Source organism: Zingiber officinale, chromosome 5B (assembly GCF_018446385.1).
Source record: "Zingiber officinale cultivar Zhangliang chromosome 5B, Zo_v1.1, whole genome shotgun sequence".
In the NCBI taxonomy this organism is placed as follows: domain Eukaryota; kingdom Viridiplantae; phylum Streptophyta; class Magnoliopsida; order Zingiberales; family Zingiberaceae; genus Zingiber; species Zingiber officinale.
Genome location: NC_055995.1, coordinates 57586170 through 57603407, shown reverse-complemented (window position 1 = coordinate 57603407; position 17238 = coordinate 57586170). Strand labels below are relative to the sequence as shown.

The 17238-nt window shown below is 43.6% G+C and overlaps 1 long non-coding RNA gene across 2 annotated transcripts; it reads right to left on the bottom strand.

Moving 5' to 3' along the window:
* Positions 1–5744: 5744 nt before the first annotated feature.
* On the bottom strand, positions 5745–16544 carry LOC121987426. 2 transcript variants are annotated; one of them, XR_006113579.1, is made up of 4 exons: positions 16475–16544; positions 16302–16391; positions 7085–7149; positions 5745–5817 (listed from the first exon to the last, which is right to left on the bottom strand). It is a non-coding gene; the product is annotated as an uncharacterized LOC121987426 (long non-coding RNA). The 2 variants fall into 2 exon arrangements; XR_006113580.1 differs by lacking the exons at positions 16302–16391; positions 16475–16544 and adding exons at positions 7682–7771; positions 7855–7920 and having other exon boundaries at positions 5752–5817.
* Positions 16545–17238: the final 694 nt, after the last annotated feature.

The following is a 17238-nucleotide window of genomic DNA, read 5'->3' as shown; positions in this document are numbered from 1 at the left end:
CAAGCATCTCCATATCATCTACCTACTGCCTGAAAACAACATAATATAGACGGGGTAGTGAGTATAGGGAACTCAGCGGATACAGACAGGATAAAGCATGGTCTACATAATGAGATAGGAATCAAAGAATACAGTCTCCATAAGTAAAGAATAAGAATATGCTATCATAACATAACTCATCTATCCATATCTGATAAAATAACTGTGCATGAACATACCTGACATAATAAATGCACATAACATAAATGTACATACCCGAACAGAACCAATACCCTGCTACCATGATCCGTAAACCCAGCAAGTCAACAACATACTCCCGACACCTGTGCAATACATATACGACTGCAAATATATGTAAAGTAAATGACATGTATGCGACATGGCATCCATATGCAACATACATAGCTCAATCAAATGCAACAATACACAATCACATGCGACTAATATCTAGTAAGCATGTATGCAAAAATATCCCCACAGATGCACCGTGCATCATATGCAAAAGTGCATGCATGCTCCATGGTCACCCCCGCCACCTCTCTAGACACCACGACCCCTGTATGGCCGAGAGGCTTGGGTCTGTGACGACTGTACTACCCTCCAGCCCACAATAGAGTGGCCGAGGCGGACAGTCCGCTAGTAGCTGTCTAACTACATAGCATCAGGGTCCTTGACTGCTCACAACGCCGGATCTCACAAAAACCTAGTGACCGGGTGGCACAACAGGACAAGCGGCAACTGCTCCAGCTACCACTACCCATGAGTGGCCGAAGGTGCGCGCTAAACCAAACCAACTAATGACTCTCTCAACCACAAGGGAGACAACGGTCATCAGATGCAATGAATGATGAACATGATATATATATATATAATCATCATCCATGCCACAACCTCAACTCTCATAAACACCTCCAATACCCATAACCAACGTAACTACACATACCACTATGCAAATGGAATGTTAATCATGTACAACCCATAACACGTACCAATCACAACCTAGACAGGTATAGACCACAAATACCCAATACAGTCATCCCTACAACACTCTACATATGTATGAACAATAGAGTGACAGATAACAAGAATAGAGACTGTAAAGAATCAACCCAGATTATATCAAAGATCAAGCAAAAGTGACAAGCAGGAAAACAACAAATAATCTGATTTAAGGAATGCAACCTACTTGTCCAAATATAACCATGCTTTTAAAGTTCAAAGAACTAAATAGAACTTAAGGAAGAAATACCCGCCTCGATATATCCCGCAATCAACAGAACCACCACGTCACGCGGCACGCCGCCGATCAAGGTCCTGTATCACATATACAAATTTATATAACTAAATATGTGCATACTACAGATAGACGAATTACCTTTAAGTAAATAACCCACTAAAAGTAATAGCTACTGTGATCACTATTCTTTCCACTGGTCAAGCTAAATTAATTATCAATTTAGCTTAACTCATCCCAAACTAAATTCCCATTAGACTCTTCCATAATCACCTAACATGAAACCTAAATGTCATTGAAGTCATTTCAGATTCAGGTTAATATTTATTTACAACATTAAATTATATCTAACCATGGTTACTTCTCTCTTCCCTTGGTAAGATTAGGTTTAGGTTAATTCACACCCAAAAGCCTCCAATTACCCAATATAGAATTTTTATCACTGTCAACTAATACCGATTCACACTAATTTCCAGAAACCCTAGTGAAGCAGTACACTAAGAGTTTCTAACACCTAAACAAATCGCATCTTAATGCTTCTGCCTATGATCCAGATCAAGGAATATAGGGATTCCATTTGTTAACACTCTACTGGATACAATCTATTGGATACAATGTTCGGTCAAGAGAGTATGAATTAAGCAATGCATCATTTCCCTACCACAGAAGACTACATGTTGCATCTGCACCAACCGGATCAAGAAGAAAGAATAGCAAGAAGTCATCAAAACAAATCCGTTAACAACAACAAACGATTCGACCTCATTACCTCTTCTTCTTTAATCGCTGGAGACAATCACAGATATGATGTAGAAAAGTAATTCCCCAGCAGATCTGTAGTGGCCGGAATCACAACACAAAGCTCTGCTTCTTAGAAAAATCACCCGCATCACTTCTAGAAGGATAGATTAGGGTTTCGAATTCCCGATCAAACAAAAGAAGACCAACTCGCTTACCTCAAGTTCACGGCTAGAGTACGATCACATATCCGGTGGAGGAGTTGATCTAGTCAAGCTGTGGTGGCCAGAAACAAGACACCAATCTCTGCTTCCCAAAGAAAACCACCCGAATCAACACTAGAAAAGATCAAGGTTCGAATTCACAACCAAAACCAAACCCTTACCTCCGAGATCGAAGTTAGGGCTCGACTTGTTCTTGCCGACGAACAAAACAGGGAAATCGGAAGGAAACAATGGGCGTTACCTCACACAACCGGTCGTCGATGCCCAGATCCAACGTCGATGCCCTCGGTTCCCTCCCGACAGCCGGCGAAATCCCCAAACCGAGCTCCGTCGCTGTTGTTCACCGAGATCAGAGAAGGGAGGAAGGGATCGGGGAGGAAGAAGGTTCGGCTCTAACTAACCTTTCTTCTTGTCGAAGCTCCGAGGTCCCCTCCTCGCCGGCGCCACCGAAAGAAGAAGAAGTCGCCGGTCTCGGTCGCGTGACGTCTGAGATCGCGAGCGACAGAGAAAGAACATAGAAGAGAGTCGGGGGAAAAAGAAAGGGCTTCGGCGCTTTATAGCGTGGTTAATCCAAACCTTAGGTTAGCTTAATTAAAACCTAAGTTTAACCTTAATCAATTCCCACTTAATTTGGGTATTCCAAACCTGCCTCCATCTAACCCTATCGATATATCCCTTAAAACGAGTCATATGGACTCCGTTTAACTCCAGAAAAAATTTCTAAAAATTCTTAAAAATTCTCCTAAGGTTATTCCACGATACCCCTAAAATAAATTCGCATATATTACAACTATCGTCCAATACTTCACCAGTACCGTGAATCAAGTTAACCCTAACCCTTTTTATTCTAACCTTAATTACCTTGTCGGGCAGTCTTCTCTTGGTTACCCTTGTCGGGTGGATTAAGTTTGGAGGTGCCAGCTATTCTGGAGTCTTCCCTTGGATTTTTAAGATTTTGTAAGAATTTAATTTCTAATTTTGAATTAATCTGAATTTTCAATTTAAATTTTATTTAATTGAATTTTAATTTGAATTTTAAATTTAATTTGATCTGAATTTAAATGTTAGATTTAATTTTAATTTTAATTTTAAATTTAATTTGATTTGAATTTAAATTTGAGTTTTAAATTTGATTTGAATTTGAATTTTAGATTTAATTTTAATTTTAATTTAATTTTAATTTTGGATTCTCATTTAATTTTATTTTTATTGTTTTTCTTCTAGCTCCCCCTAGATCATAACCTCGGTATGGTTTATCGAGGTAATGTATTTGAACCTTAGGGACCCAATATTGACCAAATTCAACTTGATTAACCAGGTTGGACTTGGGTACCCATGCTTGGACTGATTTACTATTAGGTCTGTTTACTAAGGATAGATAAGATCTATATTTTCTTTTGGTTTTATAACCTAACCAAGTTTTGTTGTAAACGGCTCTTTGTGTCCTAAGAATTAGGTCAAGTTTCTTGGAGCCCAAAGAAATCCGTTCTAAGGTTTTCTCCAAATCCTTGACCTGATTTTTCAGATTGGAATTTTCTTCCTCAAGTTTTTGGACTTGAGTTGAACTTCCAGTCTGAACTGGGTCAGGCAAGGTCTTGGAGTTAGTCACTTCTTTAAGGACTGCTACTTCCTTTAAGAGGGACTTGACCTTAAGGTTTGATTTTGCTAATTTGCGTAATAAATAATTAACTAAATTATTAAGTTGAGGAATACTTACAGCGGGGTCCGGCCCTTCGGAAACGGATACAGATCTGTGGCTTCGTTTGGACTCGACTTTCGATTCGCTCTCGCTCTCGGACACAACGATCTGGTCCCGGGCCATCAGTGTGAGGAGACTCGTCTGATCTAGTTCGTCGTCGGTATCTTCTTCTGAGGATTCGTCCCATGTCGCTTTCAGCACCTTCTTTTTCCTCTGCTTCTTTGCATCCTTCTGATTTGGGCAGTTGGCCTTGATGTGCCCTTTCTAGTTGCACCCGTAGCAACGAACTTGACTTTTGAGGTTGGTTGACTCTCCTTGGATTGGACTACTTTCTTTAGGTCTCTCTTGTTGAAGCCCTTCTTCTTCTTGTAGAGCTTCTTCACAAGATTCACAAGTTCGGAGGTCAATTCATCGTCTGAGTTGGGTTCGTCTTCCGACTCTGGTTCAGTTCTTCACCGTGATCTTGGTTCGCGTGTTCGACTAGTACCTGCAACCAAAGCAATACCCTTCTCGGTTTGCTGTGTATTAGTCTGTTCATGCAGTTCAAATTCAGAAAATAATTCATCTAGTCTAATGGAAGATAAGTCCTTGGAGACTTTGTAGGAATCTACCATTGATGCCCACAATGTACTCCTTGGAAAAGCATTTAGAGCGTACCTTATAATATCCCGATTTTCAACTTTCTGCCCGATATCATGGAGGGAGTTGAGAATGTCTTGTATGCGAGCACGGAGTTGACTTGCTGTCTGTCCTTCCTACATCTTTAGATTATATAATCTATTAAATAACAAATCCCTCTTACTAACCTTGGTGTCGGAAGTGCCCTCGTGGAGTTCGATCAGCTTCTCCCATAACTCTTTTGCGCTGGAGAACGGTCCAACTCTGTTGAGCTCTTCCTTGGTCAGTCCGCACTGGAGGGTGCAGGTAGCTCTGGCATCGGCTTCCACTTTTTTGATTAGGGATGGTTCCCATTTTTCGCAGGGTGTAGGCTTGCCATCTTTGTCGGTTGGAAGTTGCAGTCCAGTCTTGACGATCGTCCATGTCTCGAACTGGATTTTGAGGAATATTTCCATTCGTCCCATCCAATACCCGAAATCTTCTCCGGTGAAGAGCGGGGGATGAACGGTGCTGAAACCCTCTTGTTGGGCCATTGATAGAATGCAAAATAAAAGAAAAACATAAATGTCCCAAGACTAGGTCTTGGATTAGTAGTGCGAGAAATAAAGGTAAGATTACGAGCTCAAGTGGTGTTGCACCAACTTTGAGATCAAACTGATTCGAGAAAATAATTAGAATGTAGCTATTAAGCTAGATTCTAATTGACTCCATAAAATCGAAAACACCACGAAAAAGTTTGCGTGATTAATGGTTGCACCAAATCAACGTGACCCCGCTCTGATACCAATTGTTGGATCGAGAAGCGTTAGAGGGGGGGTGAATAGCGCTCGTGGCTATTTTGTTCATTTCAGAATCGTAAAACTAATCGAGATAATAAACGCAGCGAAAAATTGTCACGCCCCGGGGAAGTACCTCCCGAAAAATTTCGGCAGCACCTCCCCTGTACCGGTGACAATCTGAAACTTTCATACATGCAAAAATACGTCAGCCACATGCGGCTGGGATATATATGCAGAAAATAACCACAACCACGCAGTTGAATATGTAGCCCACACGGCTATATCAAAAAGCTCAGCGGAAAATGAATATGAAACCCACATAATCGAAAGTCCACAAAAACACACCACAAGTATAAGTCCACAATACACGTATCAAGTCATAGTATAAAATGACAACACCAAATCCATGAAACGTAGAATGCGAATAGTAAAAGACTAAAAACCGGTAAGACTCCTCGGATGTAACGCGGGAAGTGGGACCGGCTGGCAGCATACTCCCAGTAACTCCAATCAACTACCTACTACCTGAAAACATATCAGTATAAAAGGGGTGGTGAGTACAAAGAACTCAGCGGTTAAGAATAGAATAAAGCACGACAAGTACACAACATAAGAATCAAGGGATACAGTCTCCATAACAAGAATAGAATCATGCTATCGAACATAACACATCTAGACATATCTAATACAATGACTGTACATAAACATACCTGACACAGTAGATACACATGCTTGACTAGAATCAATACTACGATACCAAATCAGGGAACTCACCAGACTAGCAACAAATCAACTAGAGACACCTGTGCAAATATAGATACGACTGCATATACATGTAAAATAGATGACATGTATGCAGTATGACACCCAAATGCAACATACATAGCGCAAACAAATGCAACAGCATACAATCACATGCACTAATATCTACTAGGCATGTATGCAAAAGTATCTCCCCAGATGCACCGCGCATCATATGCAAAAGTGCATGCATGCACCATGGTCACCCCGCCACCTCTCTAGACACCACGACCCCTGTATGGCCGAGAGCCTTGGGTCTGTGACATACCGTACTAGCCTCCAGTACATGCACCGCTATAGGCGGCCGAAGCGGACGGTCAGCTAAGTAGTTATATAACTACACAGCTAAGGGTCCCTGACCACTCGCAACTCAAGCCCTCTGACTACTGTACCCTCAAGACCCACTACTCCAGAGTGGTCGAGGCTGACAGAGTATAATCATTGAACAGCTGAGCAAGCGTGACAGGACTAGCTCCACTCCTATCTACCACTCTCCAAAAGTGGTTGAATGGCAGCTATAAACAACGGACGACCCCCTCACCACAAGGAAGACATCGGTCGTCAGTATGCAATGAATGATGACATGATGTGAATAGTCACAATATAAATACCATCATCCATAGTGTATCCCAACACCCCCAATAACCACCACAAACGTATATACATACTCCAACACACAACATGGTCAACGGTATACAACCCCATACCACATACCCGTCACATATACACTCGACATCAATATGCATGATAAACACGCTAATCGTACCAGTCAGACGACTCTATGATACCAACTCTATCAATACACATGCACAGAGTTCTGATATCAAGGGTGAGACTGTATCGAAGTAAAGATGATCATATCAAAGCTCAAATAGAAGGAGACAAGCAGGAATAAATCAAAAATACGGATTGAAGGTAATGCAACCTAAGCAATCAAAAACAACCTTGCTTTATAGTTCAATGAACTAAATAGGAGAAAAGGAACAAATACCCGCCTCCAGATATCTCGTATCAACAGAACCACCCCACGTCACGCTGCTCGTATAGATCAAGATCCTGTGTCACATATACAATGCATGTAATATACATATACCTGTACTACACATACATAAAACACTTATAAATAAATAACCGATTCTAGAGTAATAGCTAATCATGATTATTACTCCTTTCCATTATTCTCCAATAAGAAACTAACCTCCACATCATGATCTTGACCTCAGATTTAGGTTAATCTAGATTTACCACCTTTAATTTCCCAACATAGTAACACTACCACTGTTAACCAATTCCGACCAACAACCCACAGCCTTCACAGAAAATTACAGTACATAGCACTCAAAGCATTCTACAACCGAACAACACATTTCACCACTCCTCTTGATCCCATCATTGATCTAGGTCAAGGAAATACACTGGACTCACTGCAACTCAGGTTAAATCAAGAGAATAGAGCAAGAATTAACAGTGTATCAATTTCCTACGACAAGTAAACTACACATAAAATCTTCACTGGTCGGATCAAGAACAGAACAGTGAGAATTCACTAACAATTCTGTAAACAACATTAACCAAACGATGCCCTTACCTCTACTGCTTCAATCGACGGAGATGATCACAACTCCGGTGGAGGAACCAACCCAATAAATCTGTGATGGCTGAAATCACCACAGCACCTCTGTTCTCAGAATCGAACCCCACTCGAATCAATACCAGAAGGAAGATCAGAACCCAAATTCAAGACAGAAACCAACCCCTTACCTCCAATATCCCGATTAGGGCTCGGTCTTGTTCTTGCTAACGCACAGAGAAGAGATCAAAACCCTAATTCTCAACCAAAGCCTACCGAATCAAAATCATTAGGGAGATCAGATTCGAATTCACCACAAAACCCAAAACGCTTACCTCCAAGAATCCCGGCTAGGGCACGATCTGTGCTTGCCGACGAGCAGGGGAAGGAGATCAGAGAGGGATAATGATCGTGACCTCACACAATCGGTCGACGCTGGCCAGATCCAACGCCGGTGCCCTCGGCCCCTTTCCGACAGTAAGCGCAAACCCCAAATCGAAGCTCCGTCGCCGCGGTTCGCCGAGACCAGAAAGGAAGAGAAAAGCCAGGGAGAAGGAGAGTTCGTCGGTAGTTGACCCCCTTCTTCACCACCCTCCGGAATCTCCTCCTCACCGGCGACACCGAGAGAGGAAAGGGAAGAATCAACGATCACTGAGGCAGGCGTCGGCGTCGGGGAGTTCGCGAGAGAGAGGAAGAGGCAGGAGAGAAAATGAGTCGGGTCGGGTTCTTACGGCACGGGTGAGGAATGAAGCCCTTTTAATAGAACCCACTTAGGGTTAAGGAAATCAAACCCTAACTAACATCTCAATTAATCCCTCACACGCGTATTCCTAACCAAACCTCCACTTCTATCCCCGCGAAACTAGTCATACGACCTCCGGAAAATTCTAGAAAAATTTCTATAATTTCCTAAAATTTCATAAGGTTATTTCATTGTAACCCTAAACTAAATTTGCATATCTTACATTCTCCCCCACTAACAAAAATTTGGTCCCCAAATTTATCTCTACCCACTGAAAGCAAGAAGTAGCAGATAAACTTATTCTAGTTACTGAAATAAACTTTACTTACCTTCAGTAAACAGGTGTGGGTAACTAGCCCGCATCTTATCTTCTAACTCCCAAGTGGCTTCCTCATCTGAATGGTGCTGCCATCCGACCTTGACCAGCTGAATCGTCTTGTTCCGCAACCGACGCTCTTTGCGGTCCAAAATCCGAACTGGAACCTCCTCATAAGATGTATCCGGCTGAAGTACAACCGATACACCTGTGAGAATGTGCGAAGGGTGCGGTACATATCTCCTCAGCATAGATACATGGAAAACATCATGCACCCCAGAAAGTGATGGTGGTAGCGCTAGCCGATACGCCACTGCACCTATCCTCTTGAGAATCTGGAAGGGTCCAATATAGCGAGGTGCCAACTTACCCTTCAATCCAAACCTTTTTACTCCTTTCGTAGGGGATACCCATAAGAATACATGATCACCAACAGCAAATTCTAACGGTCTCCGTCTACGATCCGCATAACTCTTCTTTCGATCCTGAGCCTCTGACAACCTGCGCCTGATAGTGCGAACCATCTCTGCATCACGCTGAAGGCTCTGCGACCCCAAAATCTAGGATTCCCCAACCTCTACCCATAAGGTGGGAGATCTACAGGCTCTGCCATACAACGCCTCATAAGGTGCCATCTGTATCGCTGAATGATAACTGTTGTTGTAGGCAAATTCCGCTAAATGTAAATGATCTTCCCAACTACCTCCAAAGTCTATGACACATGATCTCAATAAATCCATTAATGTCTGTATAGTGCGCTCTGACTGACCGTCTGTTTGAGGGTGGAAAGCAGTACTGAATCGTAACTCTTTACCCATAGCCTGCTGTAAACTCTGCCAGAATCGCGAAGTAAATCGCGGATCTCTATCTGAAATAATACTGAGAGGTTCACCGTGAAGTCTGATAATCTCTCTACAATACAACTCTGCCAATCGATCTAATGAGTCCGTCCTACGGATTGGAAGGAAATGAGCAGATATGGTTAATCGATCAACGATCACCCAAATCGTATCATGTGTTCGCCGGGTTCTGGGTAGACCCACGACGAAATCCATCGTGATATGCTCCCATTTACATTCCAGTATCTGTATCTTCTGGAGCAAACCAGCGGGTCTCTGATGTTCAGCCTTCACTTGCTGACATACAAGGCATCGTGCAACGAAGTCCGCAATGTCCTTCTTCATGCCAGTCCACCAATATGAACATCTCAGATCCCTATACATACGTGTACCACCAAGATGAATCATAAATCTGGACCGGTGCGCCTCCTGGAGCAGGCATTCCTTCAAAGGAGGTGATTCAGGGACACACAACCTTCCCCGGAAGTATAGAATTCCATTATCATCGCAAGAAAACCCTGTCTGCTGTCCTGGGATGATTTTGCTACACAAAAACTGCAGATGCTGATCTGTAGCCTGAGCTTCTTTAATCCTCTCTACAATGGATGACTGGGCAACCATAGATAACAGAATACCCCGCTCAGTCTGACCCTGTTCTACCAATCCCATCTCAGAAAATTTCTGTACCAATTCAGTAACCATCACACGGTGACAAGCTAGAACTCCTCGAGATTTTCTACTCAACGCATCAGCTACCACGTTGGCTTTCCCTGGGTGGTAGTTGATCGTACAGTCATAGTCCTTCAAGAATTCCATCCATCTTCTCTATCTTAAGTTCAATTCTTTCTGGGTGGCTAAATACTTAAGACTTTTATGATCGGTGAATATCTCGAAGGTAATCCCATATAGATGATGTCTCCAGATTTTCAGAGCATATATAATAGTGCTAACTCCAGGTCATGCACCGGATAGTTCTTCTCATGCTCTTTCAACTGACGTGAGGCATAAGAAACTACCCGTCCATGCTGCATAAGTACTGCGCCTAACCCCTGCAATGATGCATCCGTATAAAGCACGAAGCCATCATCTCCGGAAGGAAGCACTAGTATAGGTGCAGAAATGAGTCTTCGCTTAAGTTCCTGAAAACTCGTCTCGCAAGACTCTGTCCAACAAAACTTCACCCCTTTCCTGGTCAACTGAGTCAACGGCAGAGCTATGCTAGAGAAGCCCTCAACAAATCTGCGGTAATACCCCGCCAGACCAAGAAAGCTACGAATCTCCTGTACAGACTTCGGCTGCTCCCAACTCGTAACAGCCTCTATCTTTTGTGGGTCCACGGATATACCGTTGCTAGAAATAATATGTCCCAGAAAACCCACAGAAGATAACCAGAATGCACATTTGCTGAATTTTGCGTAGAGACGTTCTCGCCGGAGCGTCTCCAACACTATACGAAGATGTCGCCCATTCTCTTCTTCGGATCGAGAATATATCAAAATATCATCGATGAACACAATCACGAACTGATCCAGGAACTCCAGAAATACCCTATTCATCAGATCCATGAAAACTGCTGGAGCATTGGTAAGCCCAAACGACATCACCAAGAACTCGTAGTGTCCATATCGAGTACGGAAGGCTGTCTTCTGTATATCTGAATCTCTCACACTGAGCTGATGATAGCCAGAGCGCAGATCAATCTTAGAATACACACAAGTATTCTTGAGCTGATCAAACAGATCCTCTATACGTGGCAGTGGATATTTATTCTTAATAGTCACTGCATTCAGCTGCCGATAGTCAATGCACAATCTCATCGATCCATCCTTCTTCTTCACAAAGAGCACTGGAGCTCCCCATGGCGATACACTAGGATGGATAAACCCTCTATCCAGTAGCTCCTGTAGCTGTACTTTGAGCTCCTCCAATTCTTTAGGTGCCATGCGATACGGAGCCTTGGACACCGGTGCTGTCCCCGGGATCAACTCAATCGTGAACTCCACTTGCCTTTTCGGGGGCAAGCCGGGTAATTCTTCTGGAAATACGTCAGGGTACTCCTGAACTATAGGAATGTCAGATAGCTGTGTGGTAGTATCCTGATCAATCTTAATCATAGATAACAAATACCCCCGACATCCCTGAGACAATAATCGCTGAGCTTGCATCGCTGAGATGATAGAAATCCCCTCATCCTTGGTACCCATGAATACCCAGGATGGTAGACCCGGAGGTCTAAATGTAACCACTCTAGCACTGCAGTCAACGGTAGCATAATATCTGGCCAACCAGTCCATACCCAAAATGATATCAAATTCTAGCATATCCAGAACTTGTAAATCCACCATAAGGGTCTGACTCTCGAAATCCAACGGACATTCTTTAATCTCTTGACTGATATCCAGTATCTCTCCCGAGGGTAAGGATACTGCCAATGAGTGAGTCCGACGAACAGGTAGTCTACAAATCTTACTCAGAAATGCCCGGGAAATAAAAGAGTGGGAACTACCAGTATCAATCAATAATTCAGCAGGAAATGAATAAATAGTAATCATACCCCGAAAGACCGATCCCTCGGCCCGCTGTGCCTCCTTGCGAGTAATAGCATACACTCGTCCTACATCGGGGCAGGATGGCGCTACTCCAGTGGTAGTCTGGAACGGTGCCGGTGGAGTAGTAGTGAACTGCTGAGGCTGGTGCGTGGTAGCATACTACTGAGGCTGATGAGTGGTAGCATACTGCTGAGGCTGTGCCACTGGATAAGATCTAGGCGGCGTCATAAGGGTCTGCGGTGCCGGATATGTTTGATGCGAAGAAACCGTAGAGGCATACTCTATAGCAACTGGTACCACTGAGTGCTCGTGGCCCTGGATATGATATACCTGTGCCTGAGAAGGTGACATACGCTGCTGATACGGAGCACTCTGTGTCCTCTGTGAACTCTTTGACTGACGCGTCTGAGTAGTACGGCTCCCCTGTGGAGTACTCTTAGCCGCCTCCACCTGTGCCTTCAGTGTGCAGTCTCGACTCACATGACCCGGAAGCTTACAGTAGTAGCATACGTCCTGGCCCATTAGACAATTTCGTTTAATATGCCCCTCAGTACCACACCTGTAACATCTATAATCACTGGAAGAATCCTTCTGAGAAGATTTAGATGAACCAGCTGATGATCGTCCTGTCTTCGCTGATCGATAAGACTCCCCCGAAGTAGTCTGGGATCCCTGCCATTTCTTCCGCTTTTTCTTATCCTTGTATTGTTGTTTCTGATTTGGGGCTGTACCCTGTGCCTTCTGTTTATCCTTTCCCCGCTCCTGAGAAACTTGCTGCTGTGTCATCTCAATCATCAATGCTCTGTCCAACGCCTCTCGGTAAGTGCTGGGAGTAAAACCCAACATCCTGATGCAAATATACGCTGCAAGGCCCTGGGTAAACTGGTCTAACCGATCACTGTCTTGAGCAACAAGCTACGGGCAGTACTCAGCTAATCGTTTAAACTCTGCCTCATATTCCATCACTGATCTATCCCCCTGCTTAAGACTTAAGAATTCCTGTCAACGGACTATACGGTAAGGAGCTGGAAAATACTGTCTCTCGAAGGCATCTCTGAATAAAGCCCAGGTAATACTCTGATCCCAAAAGAGTGACTTCTGCATCTTCCACCACGTAACAGCCTGATCTCGGAGGTGATATGCAGCTAACTCGGCTTTTTCTTCCTCGGTACAAGACAAATACTCGAACGTATCCTCCACATTTCCCAACCAGGAACGAGCAACACTGGGGTCGGGAACTCCGTAGAATAAGGTAAAACGATCCTTTACCGACCGGGCCAGTAACGGAATCCGAGCTCTGTCCTTCGCCCAAGAAGTAGCAGTAGGAATAGGGGCTACCGGTGGTAAGGTGGGAGGAACCAACTGGGGCTGAAAACCCGGATCTTTAGTGGGAATCTGAGGAGTCTGTGCACGGCTGTCAATCTCAACCTCTGTAGGATCCCTAACAAAATCCTCATCGTACTCCACTGGCTCAGCCTCTACAGACTCAATATGTGGTTTCCGGGGTTGACCCGGGCCACGACGCGAACGAGGGGTCGTATCTCCGCGCTTCATCCCTGATATGAGCAACAAGGTAAGTCTACAACAATTTAATACAACAGTAATTTAACTTACTTCCTATAACTTGGAGGTATCCTGCTGCTGCCTAGTCCCAATGTCCGAACAGTCACATCGGAAAAATACGAGTCTCGAGTGCAAACCATCGTAAACATCGTGATCCTCGCGAAACTCGTAAATCTCGCAATCCTCGGAAAATCCAAGACCCGAGAAATAGACCTCGTAACCTCAAAATCTGAAACACATAAAATAGACTTCACAAGCCTTAAAACCTAAAACACTTTTACGTCTCGTAAATCCCAAAATCCAACACATGCAAAATAGGTCTCGTAAAACCGGCTCTGATACCACTAAATTGTCACGCCCCGGGGAAGTATCTCCCGAAAAATTTCGGCAGCACCTCCCCTGTACCGGTGACAATCTGAAACTTTCATACATGCAAAAATACGTCAACCACATGCGGCTGGGATATATATGCAGAAAATAACCACAACCACGCAGTTGATTATGTAGCCGACACGGCTATATCAAAAAGCTCAGCGGAAAACGAATATGAAACCCACATAATCGAAAGTCCACAAAAACACACCACAGGTATAAGTCCACAATACACGTATCAAGTCATAGTATAAAATGACAACACCAAATCCATGAAACGTAGAATGCGAATAGTAAAAGACTAAAAACCGGTAAGACTCCTCGGATGTAATGCGGGAAGTGGGACCGGCTGGCAGCATACTCCCAGTAACTCCAATCAACTACCTACTACCTGAAAACATATCAGTATAGAATGGGTGGTGAGTACAAAGAACTCAGCGGTTAAGAATAGAATAAAGCACGGCAAGTACACAACATAAGAATCAAGGGATACAGTCTCCATAACAAGAATAGAATCATGCTATCGAACATAACACATCTAGACATATCTAATACAATGACTGTACATAAACATACCTGACACAGTAGATACACATGCTTGACTAGAATCAATACTACGATACCAAATCATGGAACTCACCAGACTAGCAACAGATCAACTAGAGACACCTGTGCAAATATAGATACGACTGCATATACATGTAAAATAGATGACATGTATGCAGTATGACACCCAAATGCAACATACATAGCGCAAACAAATGCAACAGCATACAATCACATGCACTAATATCTACTAGGCATGTATGCAAAAGTATCTCCCCAGATGCACCGCGCATCATATGCAAAAGTGCATGCATGCACCATGGTCACCCCGCCACCTCTCTAGACACCACGACCCCTGTATGGCCGAGAGCCTTGGGTCTGTGACATACCGTACTAGCCTCCAGTACATGCACCGCTATAGGCGGCCGAAGCGGACGGTCAGCTAAGTAGTTATATAACTACACAGCTAAGGGTCCCTGACCACTCGCAACTCAAGCCCTCTGACTACTGTACCCTCAAGACCCACTACTCCAGAGTGGTCGAGGCTGACAGAGTATAATCATTGAACAGCTGAGCAAGCGTGACAGGACTAGCTCCACTCCTATCTACCACTCTCCAAAAGTGGTTGAATGGCAGCTATAAACAACGGACGACCCTCTCACCACAAGGAAGACATCGGTCGTCAGTATGCAATGAATGATGACATGATGTGAATAGTCACAATATAAATACCATCATCCATAGTGTATCCCAACACCCCCAATAACCACCACAAACGTATATACATACTCCAACACACAACATGGTCAACCAGGTATACAACCCCCATACCACATACCCGTCACATATACACTCGACATCAATATGCATCATAAACACGCTAATCATACCAGTCAGACGACTCTATGATACCAACTCTATCAATACACATGCACAGAGTTCTGATATCAAGGGTGAGACTGTATCGAAGTAAGATGATCATATCAAAGCTCAAATAGAAGGAGACAAGCAGGAATAAAACAAATATACAGATTCAAGGTAATGCAACCTAAGCATTCAAAAACAACCATGCTTTATAGTTCAAAGAACTAAATAGGAGAAACGGAAGAAATACCCGCCTCCAGATATCTCGTATCAACAGAACCACCCCACGTCACGCTGCTCGTATATATCAAGGTCCTGTGTCACATATACAATTCATGTAATATACATATACCTGTACTACACATACATAAAACACTTATAAATAAATAACCGATTCTAGAGTAGTAGCTAATCATGATTATTACTCCTTTCCATTATTCTCCAATAAGAAACTAACCTCCACATCATGATCTTGACCTCAGATTTAGGTTAATCTAGATTTACCACCTTTAATTTCCCAACATAGTAACACTACCACTGTTAACCAATTCCGACCAACAACCCACAGCCTTCACAGAAAATTACAGTACATAGCACTCAAAGCATTCTACAACCGAACAACACATTTCACCACTCCTCTTGATCCCATCATTGATCTAGGTCAAGGAAATACACTGGACTCACTGCAACTCAGGTTAAATCAAGAGAATAGAGCAAGAATTAACAGTGTATCAATTTCCTACGACAAGTAAACTACACATAAAATCTTCACTGGTCGGATCAAGAACAGAACAGTGAGAATTCACTAACAATTCTGTAAACAACAATAACCAATCTATGCCCTTACCTCTACTGCTTCAATCGCCGGAGATGATCACAACTCCGGTGGAGGAACCAACCCAATAAATCTATGATGGCTGAAATCACCACAGCACCTCTATTCTCAGAATCAAACCCCACTCGAATCAATACCAGGAGGAGGATTAGAACCCAAATTCAAGACAGAAACCAACTCCTTACCTCCAATATCCCGATTAGGGCTCGGTCTTGTTCTTGCTAACGCACAGAGAAGAGATCAGAACCCTAATTCTCAACCAAAGCCTACCGAATCAAAATCAGAAGGGAGATCAGATTCGAATTCACCACAAAACCCAAAACGCTTACCTCCTAGAATCCCGGCTAGGGCACGATCTGTGCTTGCCGACGAGCAGGGGAAGGAGATCAGAGAGGGATAATGATCGTGACCTCACACAATCGGTCGACGCTGGCCAGATCCAACGCCGGTGCCCTCGGCCCCTTTCCGACAGTAAGCGCAAACCCCAAATCGAAGCTCCGTCGCCGCGGTTCGCCGAGACCAGAAAGGAAGAGAAAAGCCAGGGAGAAGGAGAGTTCGTCGGTAGTTGACCCCCTTCTTCACCACCCTCCGGAATCTGCTCCTCACCGGTGACACCGAGAGAGGAAAGGGAAGAATCGACGATCACTGAGGCAGGCGTCGGCGTCGGGGAGTTCACGAGAGAGAGGAAGAGGCAGGAGAGAAAATTAGTCGGGTCGGGTTCTTAGGGCACGGGTGAGGAATGAAGCCCTTTTAATAGAACCCACTTAGGATTAAGGAAATTATACCCTAACTAACATCTCAATTAATCCCTCACACGCGTATTCCTAACCAAACCTCCACTTCTATCCCCACGAAACTAGTCATACGACCTCCGGAAAATTCTAGAAAAATTTCTATAATTTCCTAAAATTTCATAAGGTTATTTCATTGTAACCCTAAACTAAATTTG